Here is an 18,809-nt window from a genome sequence, read left to right as displayed (position 1 = left end):
GGTCCTTCTGTTTTAGTTTCTTGAGAAGCAGGATTATAGGTTTGCACCATGAAGCCACCAACAAAACTTCATTATAGTTTTGTTCTACTTAAAAAGATTTTAAGTGTAAATATAAAGCCAAACAGTTTTTATGTAGGTTTTAAATAATTTATTCAAAATGCATAATACGTATATTACCTTGGTTATGAAGCCTTGTGTTGCCATTTTAAAAAGTAGTTTAAATTGTTCAATATAATTGACACTTCTTTCTGAACCAATATTTACATTTAAATAGAACTCTAAATTACTTATATTACAGCCCATTAAAGAAAATTTAGTAATAGGTAATCTGCTTAGAAACACATGCTCTAAGGGGAAGCCGTAATAGAGAAATGATTAACAATGGAGCTAATATGGAAATAAACTTGATGGTGACAATTGAAGACAAATATTGGCTGAGGAAACAGTGTGCTGCTGTGCACAGCTTGGGTTTGTAGTCAATCAGGCCAGGCCAGGTGGAGGTATTCACTTCATGCTCGGTTTCAAAACAAAAGCGAGGAACAGCTGCGAATTTTTCAAAGGCCTCTATCACTCCTCATCCCCACTATTGATTCAATAGTAAAGGAATGCAACTCAATCCTATTCAGAAAAGAGATATAACCACCCAGACAGAAAAAAAGCTGACAAACTCAGTAGATTTTAAAAAAATTGAAGAGTGCCTTGAGTTAATGTGGTTACTATCTTAGCAAGCAGGAAGGGCTGGTCTTCACCAACTGCACAGAAAACAGACAAGTATAGAGGCTGTGATGTGGTTTCATTTGGAGGAGTTCTGGCTTAGGGCTTCTCCATGTTTTCCATGCCATCAGAGAGTTTCTCAACAGGAAACCTTCTCCATCTATCTCATCAGTAACAATGCTGTATTCAGAGTACTTTAGAATGAACTAAACAGAAGAAGGAAAATATCCAACAACCCCACAGTTCTTAAACATTTGTTTGCTCCTAGGGTCTGTTGGTTAAGTTCTAATAATCAACAGTGAGGCATCTGATTTTAGCCTGCAGCTGTTCAAATAAAAGGGCTGTACTACAACAGCCTAAAGGTTCTGTAAGGAGTGTGCTAATTTCTTCCTGCTTGGATTTCCATAAAATTTGAGTAACAGTGCTATTGGAGAGCAGATGCCAGCATCTTTGAGTATACTCTCTGGTCCTCAATTCTCTTTAGGAATGTGTTTACCTGGAAGTAGCCCTGAATGGGGTTTTCTGTGTTGTTCACTGTCTTAGTGGAGTGTCCTTTGGTGGGGGAAAATCTAGTCCATGAAAATGGAGTATTTGGGAATTTCATAGTTTTCATCCAAATACCATTCATAAACATGTTGTCATATTTCTGTTTCAAAATTAGTGAAGGTGGGTTATAAAGGTGATGTAAATTCTGCCTACATGGGTTCAACGCAGTTTTCCTTGTGTAGAACACTGATCGTTTTTCTAAGGGGCAGGTAGAGCACTCTTGACTGTGTGCTAGAATGACGTTGATGTTTATATCTCCGAGATTTAGACGCTTTAAGGGTGAACACTACTGGGACGAACCGGGACTCTACTGCAGGGATTGAAGAGCTCAGCCTCCATCAGGCAGCAGCTGTTGCTGCCTTCTCAGACCTGTGCTCCTGTAAGTAGCAGGGCAGAGGAACTCTGGGTACCCCTTCCTCCACTGGCTCCCCTCTGATTCGATGTGGTCAGGTACATAAGGATCCAACCAACCTTTCCTCCTTGCTAAGACAGTAACCACGTTAACTTGAGGCACCCTTCGACTTTCGAAATTTTGCTGGATTTCTTTGCTTTTTCTTCTGTCTGGATGGTTGATTACTGTTGTTAAGGAAATGAATGGACCACCAGCTCTGTAAGGCTCACCTCAAACACGTTTAAGCAGGATACAAATGAACACACCACTTCACTAGGATTTATTTTACTGCTGTTTGCCTCTCTATCGTTTTGCCTCAAATCTTTGTCTTAACTGATTGGAGTATGAGGAATGGGTTGTGTGTATCCTGGAACTTACAACTTCCTATGATCATTGTTCCTAATTTTTTTTAAAAGGGTATCATATTTTTCTTCTCAGCCCCTGCACATTATGTTTTAGCAAATGACCAATGTTGCCTAAAAGTTTCCAATCCTCAGTTTATGGTAATCAACAACTAACCAAAAAGAGGACTCTGGGTGTTGATCATGTTAAATTACCAGCTTTCTGTATCAAAGCAAAAGCCTAATACTTTGTATCCACAAGATAACTCTTGTTTGTCTGTTAGCATTTACACACCTCCATAAAAGAAAAATTCATTTAAAAGTCACAGAGCACAGCTTTCAATGATCAGCCATCAAACACAAAAATGACTTACACAAGATATTCCTCAAATCAGTGACTGTGGCAGGCGAAAGGCCAAAGTTAGTGAGTAGGAGGACTCTAAGTTCCCACAGAGGAAGAGCTTGGTCAACTCGGGGTTCTCAGCGCACACAGCAAGCTCGGTAGCCTGCCCTCCACTCACCCACCCCTATTCCGTGTGAAAAGCATCCTTTTATCTCAATCCCTTAGGTATCCCAGTACGTGTGTGTGTGTGTGTGTGTGTGTGTGTGTGTGTGTGTGTGTGTGTGTGTGTGTGTGTGTAAGTAAAAATCCGGTGGTGGCTGGTGAGAGGTTTCAAGTATCCACCAGGGTGCAGGAGGTGAAACCCGGTGAGCGCCTGGGACCTGGCTGCGGTAAACGGGTGGCAGGGGAGTGGTTGGGATGCGCTGGCCTGGCTCGGGCGAGCCAGTGCGGAGACAGCGTTGGGGGTGGAGGGGGTCCAGGGGGTGGTGATGGGGGACGGCTGCTCGCCCGCCCGCTCGCTCGCCCGCCCGCCGGGAAGCCCAGCCCGCGTGCGGGGCTGCAGGGCAGGGAGCCAGGCAGGTGCGGCGGGAGCATGCGCGTGCGCGGCGGGGGCGTTTCCCGCGCCCCGGGCCGGTGCACCTCGCGGGCGGCTGCTGCGGGGCGCTAGAGGTAAGCGGGGTGCGAGCCAGGGGTGCGGGGCAGGGGTGACGCGGCGGGGCAAGGGGCGGCGGCGTGGACTCCTCCCTCCTCTTCGCTGAGAGGCTGAGGTGCACCCCACTTGTCGCCCACTTCGCTAGCTCCGGAGCTGGCGGGGCAGGGCGGGGCTGGGCTGGGAGTGGCCCCTGGGCTGGGGGACGTTTGGCTTTTGTGTTCCTCTCGGGGACTGAAGCCCGGGTCTGTCTCCAAGCTGCCCGCCCACACCGGTTCTGTGTCCTCTTCGCCTCATTGCCCTGGGCGCTTGCTCAGATCTGGGGAAAGGACGCAGGGCAGACGCCCCGCAGGGTCAGACTCTCTGTAACTACCCTGAGTGGGGCCTGGGAAGACCATGCTAGCCTCTGGCGCTCTGTCTTCTTCTCTCTGTTCCCCAGGCCTTGCTGGGTGAGCTTGAGGGAGTGGGCGCGGGAGACACGCGTGGGCTAGCGCAGTTGAGTCCGGTATTGGTGTAAGAGTTTCTCTGGAGGTGGGGAGGAGGCTACCAGAGTATTTTCGACCGCAGCCTTTCATCTGTCAATGGTTAACATCGTCAAACTGTTCTTCTTTGTTGTACTTCTGTTCACTTACAGGAACATACTTTGACTCACATTCATTTATTCACTCATTCATTTACTCTTTTGAGATAGTGTCTCATGAAACCCAAATATCCTCAAACTTGCTAGTAGCTAAGTTATGCTAACCTTGAATTTCTGACAGTCACGCCTCCACTTGCCAAGTGCTGGGACAGGGACACCCTAATGCACCAATGCCCTGAGACGCTTCAGATGGCCCGTGTGACTACTGAGACTACTGTGTGTCGTGGCTAAATGAAGTCAGCCTGGTTCGGAACACCCTGCTCTATTTCAGGCGTGTTTGGTTTCCACTCAGGCTTGCCAGCTGCTTCTCCTACGGTCCTATGTTCAACTGTTCTTTCTAGAAGATGCTTGTAGCAGGTCTGGGCTTCAGTTCTTGGCTAAAAGCAGTAGTGGGGTATCCTGATGTTTTCTCATCCTCTTGATTCTGAAAGGAGGTTGAAGTGGTACACAGGTGGTGGGCGGGGGGGGGGGGAGGTGGATGCACAGTTTGCTCTTGGTGCTTAATCATGTAAGATGCCATAACTTCCAACTTCACTGATTATTCCTCGCGGCAACTCTAAGATTTCGAGAAAAGGCTGAAAGAGGAGAGATAATTTTGAACCTCCAGATGAGTTTAATTCAATTACACTGATTAATGTGTGCTATGAGGCCAGGGGGAGTTTTCATTGTATGGAGCGCTGGATCATGGGAATCATTGAATCATACGTTGCTGGATGATAGTAAACTCAATCTGATGCTTAAAATAAACTCTCAGCCCATTTCCTCCAAGTGTTGGCGGGGAGGTGGTCCAAAGACAGAACTAAAGTTGACCAAGCTTTCACCAAAAAGAAATGGGTTGTGGTGGTTACAGTGAACCACAAGATGCTCAGGAGAGAGGCCACCCTCTGCTTTATCGAAGCACCTGCGTGATGTGTACCTTGACCATCTGACTCGTCTTTAGTAGTAAGGAAAGAACCTGCAGTGCCTGGTCCTGGTGGGGTGCTGCATATGGTTAAGTGCATATTCATAAGAATTGAATCGGCATGCAGTCGGGCAAACCCTGAGCTGAGACGTGGGCATCTGAAGCAGGGATCTGGAAAGTCCACTGATTCTGAAGGGAGCTTTGCAGGTAGGATGTTCTTACTAGGATGAACTGCTGTGAGCAAGGCGGGTTAGGACTGCGCCAGTGGCTCACTCTCTGGTCCAAAGGAGCCCCAGCTCTCTGCTTTCCATTCTTTCATTTATTGTGCCTCAGTTTCCCTCTCTAGATCTGAAGGAGAGGTGGAACGCACATTGATACCACTGTCCACTCTGTTGTTTTAATTAGGAAAGAATGCTGCTGTTGAGGAATTGGGAGAGTTAGGAGAGCCAGATTCGGCGGGCTTGGGACTAGGGTGACTTCAGATCAGTTTGGTTTATAATACATTAGAAGAGATACCGCAATCATCTTCAGCAGAAGAGGAGTTGGCATCAGAGAGGAGAGCTGGGAAATAGTCATTATATGTCAGGGTGGCCTAACTTACATTAAAACAACAAAAGAAAACAAAAATCAAGCAGCAGCAGAGTGAGGAGAGTGGCAGTGAAGAGCAGGTGCAGGGGACTGCCCCTGAGGATGGAGTCAGTGAGAGGAACCACGATTTGGCTAGACACAGAGGCCAAGCAGGTGTCCCCAGACCAGGAAAGCCCAGGGGCCCACCAGCAGAGGGAACAACCTTCCCACTCAGTTGCTAATGAGAGACCCAAATGGAAATGTTGGCCTTGGATGGGAAGAGATGGTCTCCACGTTACATAGTGCTTCAGTGGGAAATTGTTAAACCTGAAAATTGTGAGAACAAGACCAAATCCATGACTGTCTAATTTTAAAAAAAGCTTTATTAAATACTGGCCAGGTCCATACCCTGGATTCCCAGAGAACAGCACTGATTTAGGTTAATCAGATGCTTATATAGGCAAAACCCACAAGGCTATGTATTTCCTGCCTTCGTCTAGTGAGGGTGAGCATACGTCCTGACATACTTCCTACCTACATACCGCCCACCTACTTGTGATCAAGTACATCCTGCGCAGTTGGGACAACCAACTTGGTTTACTGAAGAGAAAACACATGGCTTGTTACAATAATGAACCACAGCCCCCAGCATTCCAGGTAGTTATTTGTCCTTGGGCAAGTGGGCCTTACAGGCTAGAGGCAAATTTTTTGTTTGTTTGTGCTATAGATTGCTGAAGCACAGTAATTCAGACTTAAAAACATAACTTGGAGCCCTCATATTTGGAATTATTTTGCTTCCTGCTTTAGGAAGATGGATGTTCCTCTTTGACTTCAGCAGTGTTATGTAGTTGACAAAGCACAATGTCCATCTTTGTGGCACTGGCAGCAATATTTTGAGTATAATGTACTGTAGGGACATACCTCCAAGTAAAGAAAACCGTTTAGGCCCAGTATTAATCACACAGTATTAATCACACTCAAAAAACTCACAAAAGTGAGTTGTTCATGCACAAGATAGTGAACTAAGAGATTTGGGGGAGAAGAGAAAATCTTCAGTTCCATCACCCACAAAAAACAATCTTTTTTTTTTTTTTCATGCATTTGCATTGTAACATTTTCCCTAGAGTGGTGTCTGAGGAGAATGTATCCCTGCTTTATTTTGTAAGTAAGAATGATTTGTGTGTGTGTGTGTGTGTGTGTGTGTGTGTGTGTGTGTGTGTGTGTGTGTTAGGGGGTGAGCAGTGGAAAAAGCAAAACCTTGACTTCAAAAGCCCCAGGGCTGTCACTGCTTTGCTTTCTTGGCATTGGAGGCATCTTGGGAAGCCTGTCATCACCATTGGGGGTCGCTGCTCATTGTCACCTGCACAACCTTTTTTTTTTCTCATTTATGTTGATTTGAGTTCACACGTGAATGGCTCACTCAGTGAAGCCAGACATGTTGGAGGATGCTACTTGTCCCTCTGGAAGACAGATGTTAAGAATGTTCAAACTGACTGGCCACTGAGCTCCAGGAATCTGCCTCTCCTCCCTCCTCCCCCTCCCTCCTCTCTGTCTCCTTTTAACTTCACTGATAGGATGATGATGTTGCTTTGTGCTCAGCCTCCACATGGGTCCTGGAGATCCAGACTCTGGTCCTCATGGTTGCAGGGCGAGCACTTGACCTACTGAACAATCTCTCCAAGTCTATACTCCCCATTTCCTTGAGGGGGAATGATGTGAGACATTTTGTCAGGTACCCGCAATGTGTCCATTGTTTGCTATGTGTTCAGTAGTCCTGGACAGGAGTCTGGCTTCTATGGTGTTTGTAATGTAGTGCAGGGACAGATAACAACTGGTCACACAAATAAATGAACCGTGCAAGTCAGACTCTACTCTCCATTGTGAGTGAGAAAGTCCAGCAGGTGGACCTAATTTGCTTTGGGGAGTAGTAAAGGACTCTGAGGATGGGTGGCCTCAAGCCAGGTGGGGACTAGAGCAAGCAGAACAGACAAGAGGCTTTGCAGAGTCAGCAGGAACGTGACATGGTCTGTTTTCTGTCCATAAAGGCCACCTCTGGCCACCATCTGCAGTATCTATGAAGGTGTAAGTAGGACTCCGTGGTGTGTGTCCAGTCAGCGTTGCTTGGAGCAGGGAAAGAGGTGGGAGTGGAAATGGATAGAAATGGAGCGATTCCAGGGGCATTCCTGAGGTAGGAATAGCCAGAATTGCTGATGCATTAGAGAGGCAGGAAAGGGAAAGAACCCAGGGCTTCTCACCCCAGATCTCCCCCTGAGAAGCTGAGAGGGGGTTAGAAGAGACTGGGAAAAGTTTCCTAGCTTTGACCTTTTCCTACCAAGAGGGATGTTTGTTGTGACGCGTGTCAAGTGTGAAGGATCGCTCTGTGTGCATGGTTTTTGAGTTTGTCAAGGGAAGACTTCCTCTTCTGTTTCAGCACCTGTGGGGTTTTGGTGTTCTGCTTGGTTCACACCACAAGTTGAGGACTCCTGGGATAAACTGCCAGCCTGGTGTAGTTGCTCTTGTATACACGGATGCATGCATCTTAGCCCTGCCTGTGAGCAGGCTCTGAGCTTTTATTACCAACGAGGACCTTCTAAAATTTGGGGATACACCAAAGGGTCATTTGTTACTCAGTTTCCCCTATGTGGTGTCCTGTATAGATCATGGCTCTGGAACTTTCTGAGTCCTGGAAGGGTTTCTGGCCCAGCAGTTATATATATAATTTCTTATTTATGGCTATCATTTTTCAGAATATTTTCAGACTTAAAAATGGGACTTTCTTACATGACAGCATTTTAAAAACCACTCTTAGTTATTGTGATTTCTTTTTGAATAAGTAACAAGACACAGACAATAGCCATGACTTCAGGTCTGTGTGGATGACAGCTCAAAGATTCTGCCCTCGGCTTTAGTTTTTTATTTGGCCATGCATCATACATTGTCTTGGGTGCCATTGCTGTTCAACAAATGAGATTAAGACCTTAATCAAGATCAATTTGAATGTCTATAGGAAGATAACTGAGTGAAGCCAGCATAGAAAAGAAAACCCAGAGTCCTCTTGATGTCCTGTTGATTCTCATTACCCATAAAAGGAAGCATTTGTTTACTGCAAGAATTCTTTAAGTAGAAAGTCAGTGAGATATTACCCTCAGTGCTGTGGAGACATTAGGGGGTGTTGGAGGCATGGGTAAAACGGATTTTACAAGATCAAAAAGATAGTCACTAATATAAAAAAACAGATAGGTAGGAATCTGCGTTTTAGGAAAATGTGAAATCTCTGTACTTAAAATATCGGTTGCATTTTTAGGACATTGCTAACATAAACAGTGGATTTCTGCTGACCGGATACCTTCTGTTGTTTATGGTCTGCTGTTTATAGCTTCTCACTGGTAGGTTCCGCTGAATGCTGAATAATTAGCTGGATGTATGTTTTCTTCCTTTTAGTTTTTTGTTTATTTTATTTACTTTTTTCTTGGATCAGAGTGTCTCTTTGTAGCTCAGGCTGGCGCCTTGAACTAAATAACAGCCCAGATGGGCCTTGTGCTTAAAATTGTCCTGCCTCATCTTTCAAGTATTGGTATTTATAGGTCTGCACCCTCATGCCAGGATTTACTTACTTTATTTACTTATTTATGGTATATGTGTACATGTGTGTGCATGTGTGTGTGTGTGGGGGTACATGTATACATCTGTGCTCACCGGTGTAGAGGCCAGAGGTCCACACTGGATGTTTTCTTCAGCTGTTCTCACCCTCATTTTTAGAGGTAGGGTCTCTCATTGAACCTGTAGCTTCTACAATTAGCTAGACTGGCTGGGCAGCAAGCCCCTGGGATCGCTTCCTGGAAAGGATTACAGGCACACACCCCCTGTATCTGGCATTTAGGTAGGGGCCGGGCATGACATGCAAGTTCCCATGTTTGCAAGAGGCAAGCACTTTCTGAAGGAAGCACCTTCTAGCTCTCAACTTTTGATCAAGTTTTTTTTTCTTATTTACCATAATGTTCTTCTTGTCCATAGTGTTATATGTATTAAAACAAAACAAAACAAAGAACTACCACCACCACCACCAAAACCTGCCAAAACAAAACTCAAACCCTTGCTGGTTTCTTGTCTCCTCGATTCCTGCCCTTTGAAGTGGCCATATTAAATGTAAGAGCTGCAAATTGGAAACGGAGACCGCTCCATCCACTCTTTAGGCACGTTTATATGGCCGTGGTGTTCAGGCAGCGTTTTGAGGTGATTGTAGGGGCACAATACCCTTTCTGTCTTGTGGGCTTTTGCATATTTGGACCTTTCTTTCTTGTGACTCTTCCTTGAGGAGTTTCTGTAGTCCCTAAAGCAGAGCTGTGACTTCTAGGCAAACATCCCTACCTTGACTGGTGTCACACTGTGTCACTGTGAGACACAGAACTCCGCTGGGCTGTGTTCTCCAGGATATTTTTGGGGTAAGCAAGGGTTTGTTACTCCATATTTCCAAAGCTTAACAACTGCCTGACACGTTAGACACCCTGTGAATAAAATCAGAATGACTTCGAGTCCGTTTAGTGATAGCTACACAGGAATTCAAGTCTACAAAGTTCCTTACATTTGGTGATCTTACGAGTAACTAAGAGTCAGGTTGACTGAAAATGTAAGAACTGACCTTTAGCCCTACGTTTTATTATTATTATATCAGATATCAAAGAGAAACTCAAGGTTCTTTTTTTTTTTCTTTTGCTCTTGCTTTATGGCAGAGAATATTCTTTAATTCCTATGCCATTACACCCTATTGACCTGGTGGTCCTTAGCGCCATAAAGCTGAATTATTAGGGATGCTACACAGTGCCCAAAGTCTATGGCTTCTTCACTCCATTTCTGTGGATGGATAGAGAGAACAAAGTGTTTTTTCTTTTCTCACCCACAACAGTGGATTTGTTGGGATTTACTCCCAGAAGTTTGAGTGTTTTCAGGGCATCTTTATACAGTGTTTTAGCTTAGAAAAGATTAAAGTTAATAGACTATGAATTTGATGCCCCATATTCACTTCTAGAGGTTGTTGAGGTCGTGTTTGTGTGAATGGCAATGCCCACTCACTTTATCCTGATAGGTCATCAGGAATAATTAGGGCATTTTACTTTGTAAGGCAATTATCATTGTCCGTCTTTCCAGAACTGGGTTACATCTGTGTCCAAGACAGAGCCCATTGCTATGAGTGAGTGGTGAAAGACCAAAGGAACTATTTATAGTTAGAGATTATTCACCAACATGCTGCACAAAGTGAAGGCTAAATATGATTATACGTTGCGTTCATATCTAAAGGTTTTCTTTCATGTTTCTAGAATTTTCAACTGAGTAGCTGTCTCACATACTGTTAGCTTACGGAGATACTTCTGCTGTCCAGCACTGGCAGACACTATGGAGGAACAAAGCTTGTTGACTCACTCACAGGCTGGTACAGCCTAGGGCCAACTGGGATGGTGCCAACAGTGGGCTGAACCCTTCCATATCAATTAGCAACCAAGACAATGATCAGGATAACCCTCCACTGACATGCTCCAGGCCACTGCCATAGTTTTTTCCACAAACGCAGCTTCTCTCAGGTAACCCTAGGCTGGTTCACACTGACAGTTAAGGGGAACCAGGACAGTGTCTCAGTTGTGACTTATGAAGTAGTCTGGTTTAGTGTGGTGGGATGGGATGTGGTTTGGTGTGGTTGAGACAGGGTCTTGCTACATATGCCTGGCTGGCTTGTTATTTACTTTGCATTCCAAGCTAGACAGAAGTTAGAATGTCAACGGAGCCCCAGAAAATCAGCTACTTAAATGAAAAGAAATTCTTAATATGCCCAAACTCATGTTCTCTTGTAAAAATAGTCTCTATGATAGTAGATGTGACTGTTGATGAGGAGTTAGACAGGAAGTGCTGTTATTCTTAATCCCGGTGTGGGAAGGACCTGAATTATTAATAGCAGCTTGAAGAACTTGTCCAAATTTATCCAACCGAGTAATGGCTGATTTGGAACTCTGATTTAGCCTTTCCAGAGTCTCAGTTCATGGAATTTTCTCTATGTAAGATGCCTATGTGTATGTATGTACACAGATATGTGTCCATCTGTCCTCGGTCTTTTGGTGCTGGGGGTCAGATTCACGAGGCATTTCTTCCTTCCTTCATTTTTTTTTTGCATCATATTGACATTTGTTTTCATAACCGAGTTTTCTAGCAAAGTTATATCTAATAGCTTGGTGGGCTTTACTATAGAGTGGTATTTCTTTATGTGTTTGCTCAGTTGAATCGTGACCCTTCTGCTGTATTTGCTAAGTGAGAGTATGTTCATTCGTTCTGTAAACGTTTATTATCAACTTTGACCAAGGCTGTGCTACGCCTTGGGCTGTAGAGATTTCAGGAGCCAAACACATACCTAGATTTTAGTCTTTCTCCAGGCAACTTACACTAACACAGGCCGGTTCCTCTGAGTCTCCTCCATGTTGTCACGTGATACTCTTCCCAACTGATTCATGCATTTCCTGTGACAGAAGTGTTTCTGAGTACAGGTGATGTGCTTGGTCTCCACATGAGGCATGAGGCACTATGTCTTTTCTGCTCAGGAAATACTGTTGGTGTTTGTAGCTCTTTCAGGAGGGCCGGCTGCTGTGTCTGAGGCCCACAGGCTCTAGGAGAGGGGTTGGAATGGAAAAGGTACTTATGCAAGGGAGGGGGCAGGGGGTGCACATGAGATTTAGGACATCCTTGTCAGGGCCATTGTTCTGCTCCACAGATGGCGCTTAGGGGAACCTGTGGAAGGCGATGTAGCGACAGGGCTTAGTTACCTTCATGTCAGCTCTGCTGTTTTGTCAGCTGGATTCTGAGGTGCTGCCTCCAGAGACGGTCCATTGTAGATGGAAGGAGGAGGGCAGGGTTTAATCAACCCTGTGCAGAGATGAGGGACACCTTTCTGGCTTGTATCATGTCTGCATTGTTCATGTGGCCCCTGTTGGCATATGGCACACAAGAAGTAAGATCTGTCTCACTCTATGAAAATTGCAAACCCCATCCTTTCAAAGGTTCTCACTGAGTGTTGGGTCACACATGAAGATAAGAAATTCAGCAGTAGTAATGCCTTTGTGTGTGACCTACAAATTTCTTCAGATTTTCTTTGGCCTTAGTATCTAAAGATGTCACTTGAATCCAGAAGTAAAAAGAAACAGCTTAAGTTATTTGTAGAGAGATGAATTTATGCACCAACTCTCTCTCTCTCTCTCTCTCTCTCTCTCTCTCTCTCTCTCTCTCTCTCTCTGTCTCTGTCTCTCTCTGTCTGTCTCCCCCTGCCACTGCCTCTCTCTAATCCATGCCACTTGAAATTTCTGTCATGGAGGCCATCATAGTTAAATAGATGTTCAGATGCCATGCATCTTTCTATCATGGAGGCCGTCATAGTTAAATAGATGTCCAGATGCCATGCATCTTTCTTACTTCTGGAACTGAAAAAGTAAAAGTGTTTTACATAAGTTCCAGGAAGTAGAGCCTCACGCCCCTGTGTTCCTGGAACTCATCGTACCCAGCAGCCCTGTCAGGCACCCAGTGGTGATGGCTTGAGGTGCAGACTCCCTCTCTTTCTTTTTCACTTGGAACACTGGATTATCTTTTTGTTCTTCAAGACAGTGTCTCAAAATGAAGCTCAGGCTGGCCTTGAACTTTCCAGCCTCCCGCAGCAGTCCCCCTAAATGCTGGGGTTTCAGTGACCACTTGAAAGGTTTAGCCTAATGTGGAAAATTATTCCTGAATGTTCCTTGATAGGGGATTTCAACTCTATCAGACCTTGACAAAAGACTTGTGAAATGTTCCTTAGGATCCTGAAGTGTAATTAGTAGGAAAATAACTTCCCTGGTGCTGGTAAATTCTTGAAACAGTCAATATATATACATATGTAGTGAAATGGAGAAATTAACAGGCTGTGAACTTTTGTTTGTTTTTGAGTTTTGAGACAAGGACTCACTATTTGGCCCAGGCTGGACTGGAAATTGAGAGCCCTTTTTCCTCAGCCCCTAACTGCTAGAGTTATAGGTGTGTGCTGTTGTGCCTGGTCGGGTTGATTAGCCTAGAGAATAAAAGTCTGTACTTGTGTCTATATCTAGCTTCACACTGAAAGGGGCCCATGAAAATGCTGGGGCAGGTGGGTCACATCTGGGAAGGAGAAGCTTTGAGTAGGTTTTCACTCAGTGACCTCATTTCCCAAAGTTACAAGCAATGCTTGGAAAGATTTGATTCACAAAGTACGTGTTTCTCTGTTTATCTAGAGCTGTATTCGTGTGAGAAAGCGGGAAACACTAGAGCAATGCTAAACTATTTTTTGTCTCATGGGAAATGGAGTGAAGTTCAAAATTCAAAGAAGCATACGAGGTTTTTAACCTCGGTGAGCACCAAGTGTATGGGTCCATCTCTCTGAAGGCAGGGAGAGTGTGTTGCAATGGTTTTTCCCATGCCATAGGCCTTGCCCACACCACTCCAGAAATGCCATGCAAAATGAAAATAATTCCCCTGTGAGTGAGAAACTTCCCTTTATTCCCAATTGCTGCCCAAAGCTTTGGATAGTTTTAAAGAAATTCATTCAGTTACTTGCAATGATAAAGACATGAAATCATTTGCTAAAAGGCAAATTACTTTTGCTTAGAGTTTAGAAATACCAATTATTCTCCCCTGTCATTGCTATTATTTTCTGTAAATGAGCTTATTTCATGTGAATTTTGATATTTCCAAAGTCATCTTCATTTTTCCAAAATTTAAACCCTTTCATGAAAATATTATGGTTCAGTGTTGGTTCTCAGTCAGTAACTGTTTTAACTGAATTTGCCAGTTATTGTTTGTATTTGCAATCAATCACATTTCTGGTTGTGTATTTGATGGTCAAGGCTTAGTTTGAGTACCACCAGAGGTTAGACTGTGCATAGATCTATTTATTTAGCTTACAATGACCAAATGGTCTGAAGTTGGAGTGTGCTATCTGATTTGCACTTGCGATGTATGTGTGTGCGTATAGCTGTAAATTCATGCATATATATGTGTGTAAGCAGTTGGATGTATCACTTTATCCCAAATTATATTATTTTATTCTATCAGATATTTTGGGTGTTTCTAGAAAGTGAGAAAACTTATTAAAGTTGGAAGTTCCTTTTCTAACATTCTAGCTGGTGTAGGCATGGTTTTGCAGGATCTCTGGCAGATGGTCATATAGACTGTGCTTGGGATTAGAAAAACGAGTAACAGAAAAACCACTTGAATAAATAGATAGTATGCTAAAGGCATGACTTTGAGGAGATAAAAATAATCTAAGCATGTAAATCTTGGAATTTTGTTTTAAAGAAAACCCTGTTTTTAACATCTTATGCCTCTAGGCTGACACAGGTATCTGTCACTAGAAGACTGGAGACAGAAAATCGTGTCTCCCAGCCCTGGGTACCCTGGCTGAAGCCATGGTTTAGAGACATGGACTCTTGTTTGAGAGCTAGTTTCAGCTTTCCTCATCCTAAAGCGTCTTGATGCTGAGGTTAGGGTTGAGGCAGAGGCATGTCCCTTTTGTCCCTGTAATGGAGATGCTTCTGGGCCTCTTACTGCGTCTTTGTGTATACTTATATTTCTTGTTTTTTTCCCAGTGCCCCTGTGTACCCCTCAGGCCTGTCCTGGTCATGCAGTGGGTGCAAGCATGCAGTGTGGAGCAGCTTTCTAAAGCCTAGAGCTTCCCTGTGTGTGCTGGGGTCACACTTCCCTTGCGACTCTTACCTTGGAATGATGGGGACCTTTGAAGTACTCTCTCCTATTTCTTTAAGAGCGGGAACTGGAGGAGCCACTTCCTTGTAGTCTGTGAGCCGATCTAGCTGTGGTTCAGCTATGACACACGAGTCCTTTCATGCTGTTTCTCCCTCGTTTGTACTTGTATCTTACGTACTTAACATTTTATAAGCCATGTTCTTGCCCAGGGCAGTTGGGTGAGAGTGGAGTGCGCTGAGGTTCCACTGTGTTCTTTCAGTTTGAATATACTGTAAGAAGCAATAAAGGTTCAAATTTACAAAGTACTATTTTATTGCTCTCCTGCCCTTACCTGTAGAGTCGTCTTTCCAATTCCCAAAGTCATATTTTAATGGTGTTTCCCAGCTGTGCAAAAATCAAGATTCTGAAATATATATGAAATAAATAATGATATCTGCGAGTGACACTTATAAGAACTAGTAATTAACATGTTGTATATGGGCAGTCCATAGCCGCACCCCTCTAAACATGGATGCAATAATTATTGAGATTATTATTGATGTCACTGATATGGTCACCACTGTTGACTTGAGTCTATAAAGGCATTGTCTTAGCTACTTTTTTTATCACTGTGATAAGATGCCATGACCAAGACAACTTATAGAAGAAAGAGTTTATTCGGGGCTTACAGTTTCAGAGGGTGAGATTATGACCATCATGTCATCATGTGGGGGAGAAAGGCAACGGTCATTTAGACATGGCACTGGACCAGCAGCTGAGGGCTGACATCTTGATTCGTAAACACCAGGTAGAAGGGAGAGGGTGTGGACAGAAGTGAATGAGAGGGCAGTACAGACTGACTGGGATGGCTTGGGATTTTGAAACCTCAAAGCCCACACCCAGTGACACATCTCTTCCAACAAGGCCACACCTTCTAATCCTTTCCAAACAGTTCTACCAACTGGGGACCAAGCATTCACATAAAGAGGCCTACGGGTTGCCATTCTTATTCAAATCAGTGTCTGTAATAGGGCTAGGGGTGGGTGATGGTTCTCCAACTCTTTCTGAATCTGTCTGTAGACATTAATTTTCAGAAAGGGTGTGCTGATTTTGGAGTCTACTGTTCAACTCTTTGATATTAATTAATTTATTTATTTATTGCTGCTATGTGTAGGGCTTTTGGAAAGCTTCCTAAGGCTCATGTATTTTTCTTTCTTCTTCTAAGCCACCTCTGGAATTTCTGGGAGTCTTTATATGCTTGCTTTACTTCACTCTGTATCCACAGGCACAGTATAGGAACTCCAGGGGAGGAGCCATGCATGGCTGAGGAGAGAACATGGCTGTACACTTAACTTAGGTGCTGAGGAGGCAGAGAGAGTTGTATGGAGTTGCTCCAGGCTCTCTCTGAGCTTTAGAAGGCTCATCACTGATCATTATCAAGTCTACAGTGTCAGTGAGTTTGATAATGTAAAAACACCTTTCAAGGCCATGATCCATAACATCCTAGCTTGGGATAATTATCCCAACATACCTGATTAGTACTAAACCAAGTGTATTTTAAAAGTATTATATTTTCAGGGTACTTTATGCTTTGAAACATGTTGATATGCATTTCATTTATTCCTTTTTTAAAAAATATTTTGATTATTGATTGGATGAAAAAAAACCCTGTGTTTTGCTAATGATCAATTACTTAGAATGTTTGATATGAAAGATATGCTTGTAGAAAGAACCAAAAGTCTCAATATTTTGAATGTATCAGTGTATCAGAAAAGAAATTCATCTGAAGATTTTTAAGGTTAATAAAACACATCATTAATCCAGCATTTCCTGGTTACCCACAAGGGCTGGTGCGTGCGCTGACTCCAGGTCTAAGTTCAGCGAAGTTGCCATTTTGCTCTTGAGAACATGGCTGCTGTGGATCCTTCCCCTGTGAAATCATCATCAGCTGAGATAACAATGAATTGCGTGGAGAGGGGTGTGACTGATAATTAATATGCAGTAACAAGACGGAAAAAAATCAGCCCCAAGAACAAAGCCTCTTGGGCAGTTAGGTGGCACTGTTTCCCTTTTCTTTTCAGAGGCTTGACTAAGTGTAATTAAAATATGAAGAGGCTCCATGTGGCTTCTTTTAGCTCCTGTAGGATTGAAAACAAACAGGGAAGGTGAATTAGAAAGCAGCTGGAGGCAGAGCTCGCCCCTCTGCCCAAGGTGATATTTTTGTCTTCTGGTCCACTAGCAGAAAGGGAAAGTGAGTGGTTGCTTTATGGTAGCTGAACACACATTGGAATTCTCTCTGGAGTCACTCAGGGGCTGGCTTCAAAGGTCACCCTCAGATGCTGTCAGTGTGGCAGGTACCCTGGCCCCGGGCTGGTGCAGTGGCCTAGAAGTTAAAGACAGGAGGGACTGGTGAGCCTGGGCTACCTAGGGTGTACATCATCGGGTCTGTAGCTGTAGATGAGTGCTGCTTGGAAATCTGGAGGTCCTTTCCCTGACCTCCCTTCTCTCTCCTCCCCCGTTGTGCTCCCCACATGTATGAAACCTAGTTTTAAAAATTCATGTGTGATTTCTTGTTTTGCTTTTTAATGTTTAGTTTGTGTGTGTGTGTGTGTGTGTGTGTGTGTGTGTGTGTGTGTGTCAGAGAGAGAGAGAGAGAGAGAGAGAGAGAGAGAGAGAGAGAGAGAGAGAGAGAGAGAGAGAGAGAGAAATGGGGCAGGACAGAGGAGGACTTCAGGAGTTGACTTTCCTTGACTTTCATCCTGTGGGTCCTGTGGATCAACAGGCTTGACACCAAGTGCCTTTTCCTGCTGAGCCGGTTTTGGTCCAATTTCCCAGGTTTTAAAACAGGCTAATTAACTTCTGCAGACTGCATGGAGGCCAAGGCTTTGACTCCTGCAGGCTGCATGGGGGCCAAGGCTTTAACTCCTGCAGGCTGCATGGGGGCCAAGGCTTTGACTCCTGCAGGCAACATGAGGGCCAAAGCTTTGACTCCTGCAGGCTGTATGGGTGCCAAGGCATTAACTCTTGCAGGCTGCAATGGGGTGGTGTGGCTCACCTGGAGGAGCCTTCAGCCAAATATATTTACCAAGCATAAGAAGGGGAGGAAGTCAGTAACCACTCAAAACAGCACTCTCTAGAGTAAGAAGTAGTTTATTTTGGGGCCATATATACTCATGACCCAGCAACACAGATGCAGACTACCCTAAATACATACCATGCTCCAGTGTAGTAATAATTTCATTACATATTTATAGTAATAAGACAAAGGGGATTATAAATCCAGAAGCTTTTCAAATACACTGGTAGAAACGTGTTTTTAAATATACAGGTGGGTTACAGCAAAGGAGGGTGCCTGCTACAGGACTTATATGGTCTGATGACATTCTTAGCTTTGGGGTTGATGGAAAGTAGGGGTCTATTTACGTATTCCAAAAGGATTTACCTTTACGAAGATCTTAGGTCACATATAGAGATAGACAATAGTCAGGTCACATAGGGGCTTCTTAAGATAGCCCAAGATACTATGGCTTGGGACCGCAATGTTCCAACTCCCCACAACCCCGGAAGCTCTAACCATCCTTGAATGTTGAACACAGAGGATTTTTTTTTTTCGGAACTTTAGTTTACATCAGGCAAAGCAAAAAGACGATTGGAGGAATTTCAGAACAAACAAATAAATCTTTACATTTTTAAAAAATTCTGCAACATATCAAGAATGATAATCATCATGGACAGTCTGAAAGCCTGCCATGACCCCAGAGTCCCTGCTTGCTGGTGTTTTAAGCCTAAAGTATAGCACGATTCCTAATTGGTCATAATAAAAACCCAGAGCCAGATATCATGGTAAATGCTGAAAGATCAGAGAGACAAAGGAACAAGCCACAGCCACCTCTCACCTCACCAGTTCCTCAGCCAAAAGGACTGAGCTTCTGTCTCCTCCAGCCTTATATTCCTTTCTCTGCCCAGCCTTATTGCTTCCTGTCTCAACTCCCCCAGTGCT

The 18,809-nt window shown here is 44.0% G+C and overlaps 1 protein-coding gene across 1 annotated transcript in view; it reads left to right on the top strand.

Annotated features, from left to right (window-relative positions):
* Positions 1–2,905: 2,905 nt before the first annotated feature.
* The window catches only part of L3mbtl4 (L3MBTL histone methyl-lysine binding protein 4), a 448,777-nt gene continuing 432,873 nt past the window's right edge, over positions 2,906–18,809 (top strand). Inside the window, exon 1 of the mRNA XM_052750167.1 lies at positions 2,906–3,004. The gene's annotated coding sequence lies outside the window, so the exon portion shown is untranslated. The remainder of the gene's footprint in view (positions 3,005–18,809) is intronic.

This window comes from Peromyscus californicus, unplaced genomic scaffold (assembly GCF_007827085.1).
Source record: "Peromyscus californicus insignis strain IS unplaced genomic scaffold, ASM782708v3 Scaffold_21__1_contigs__length_65335640, whole genome shotgun sequence".
NCBI lineage: Eukaryota > Metazoa > Chordata > Mammalia > Rodentia > Cricetidae > Peromyscus > Peromyscus californicus.
This window is presented reverse-complemented; position numbering and strand designations above follow the sequence as displayed.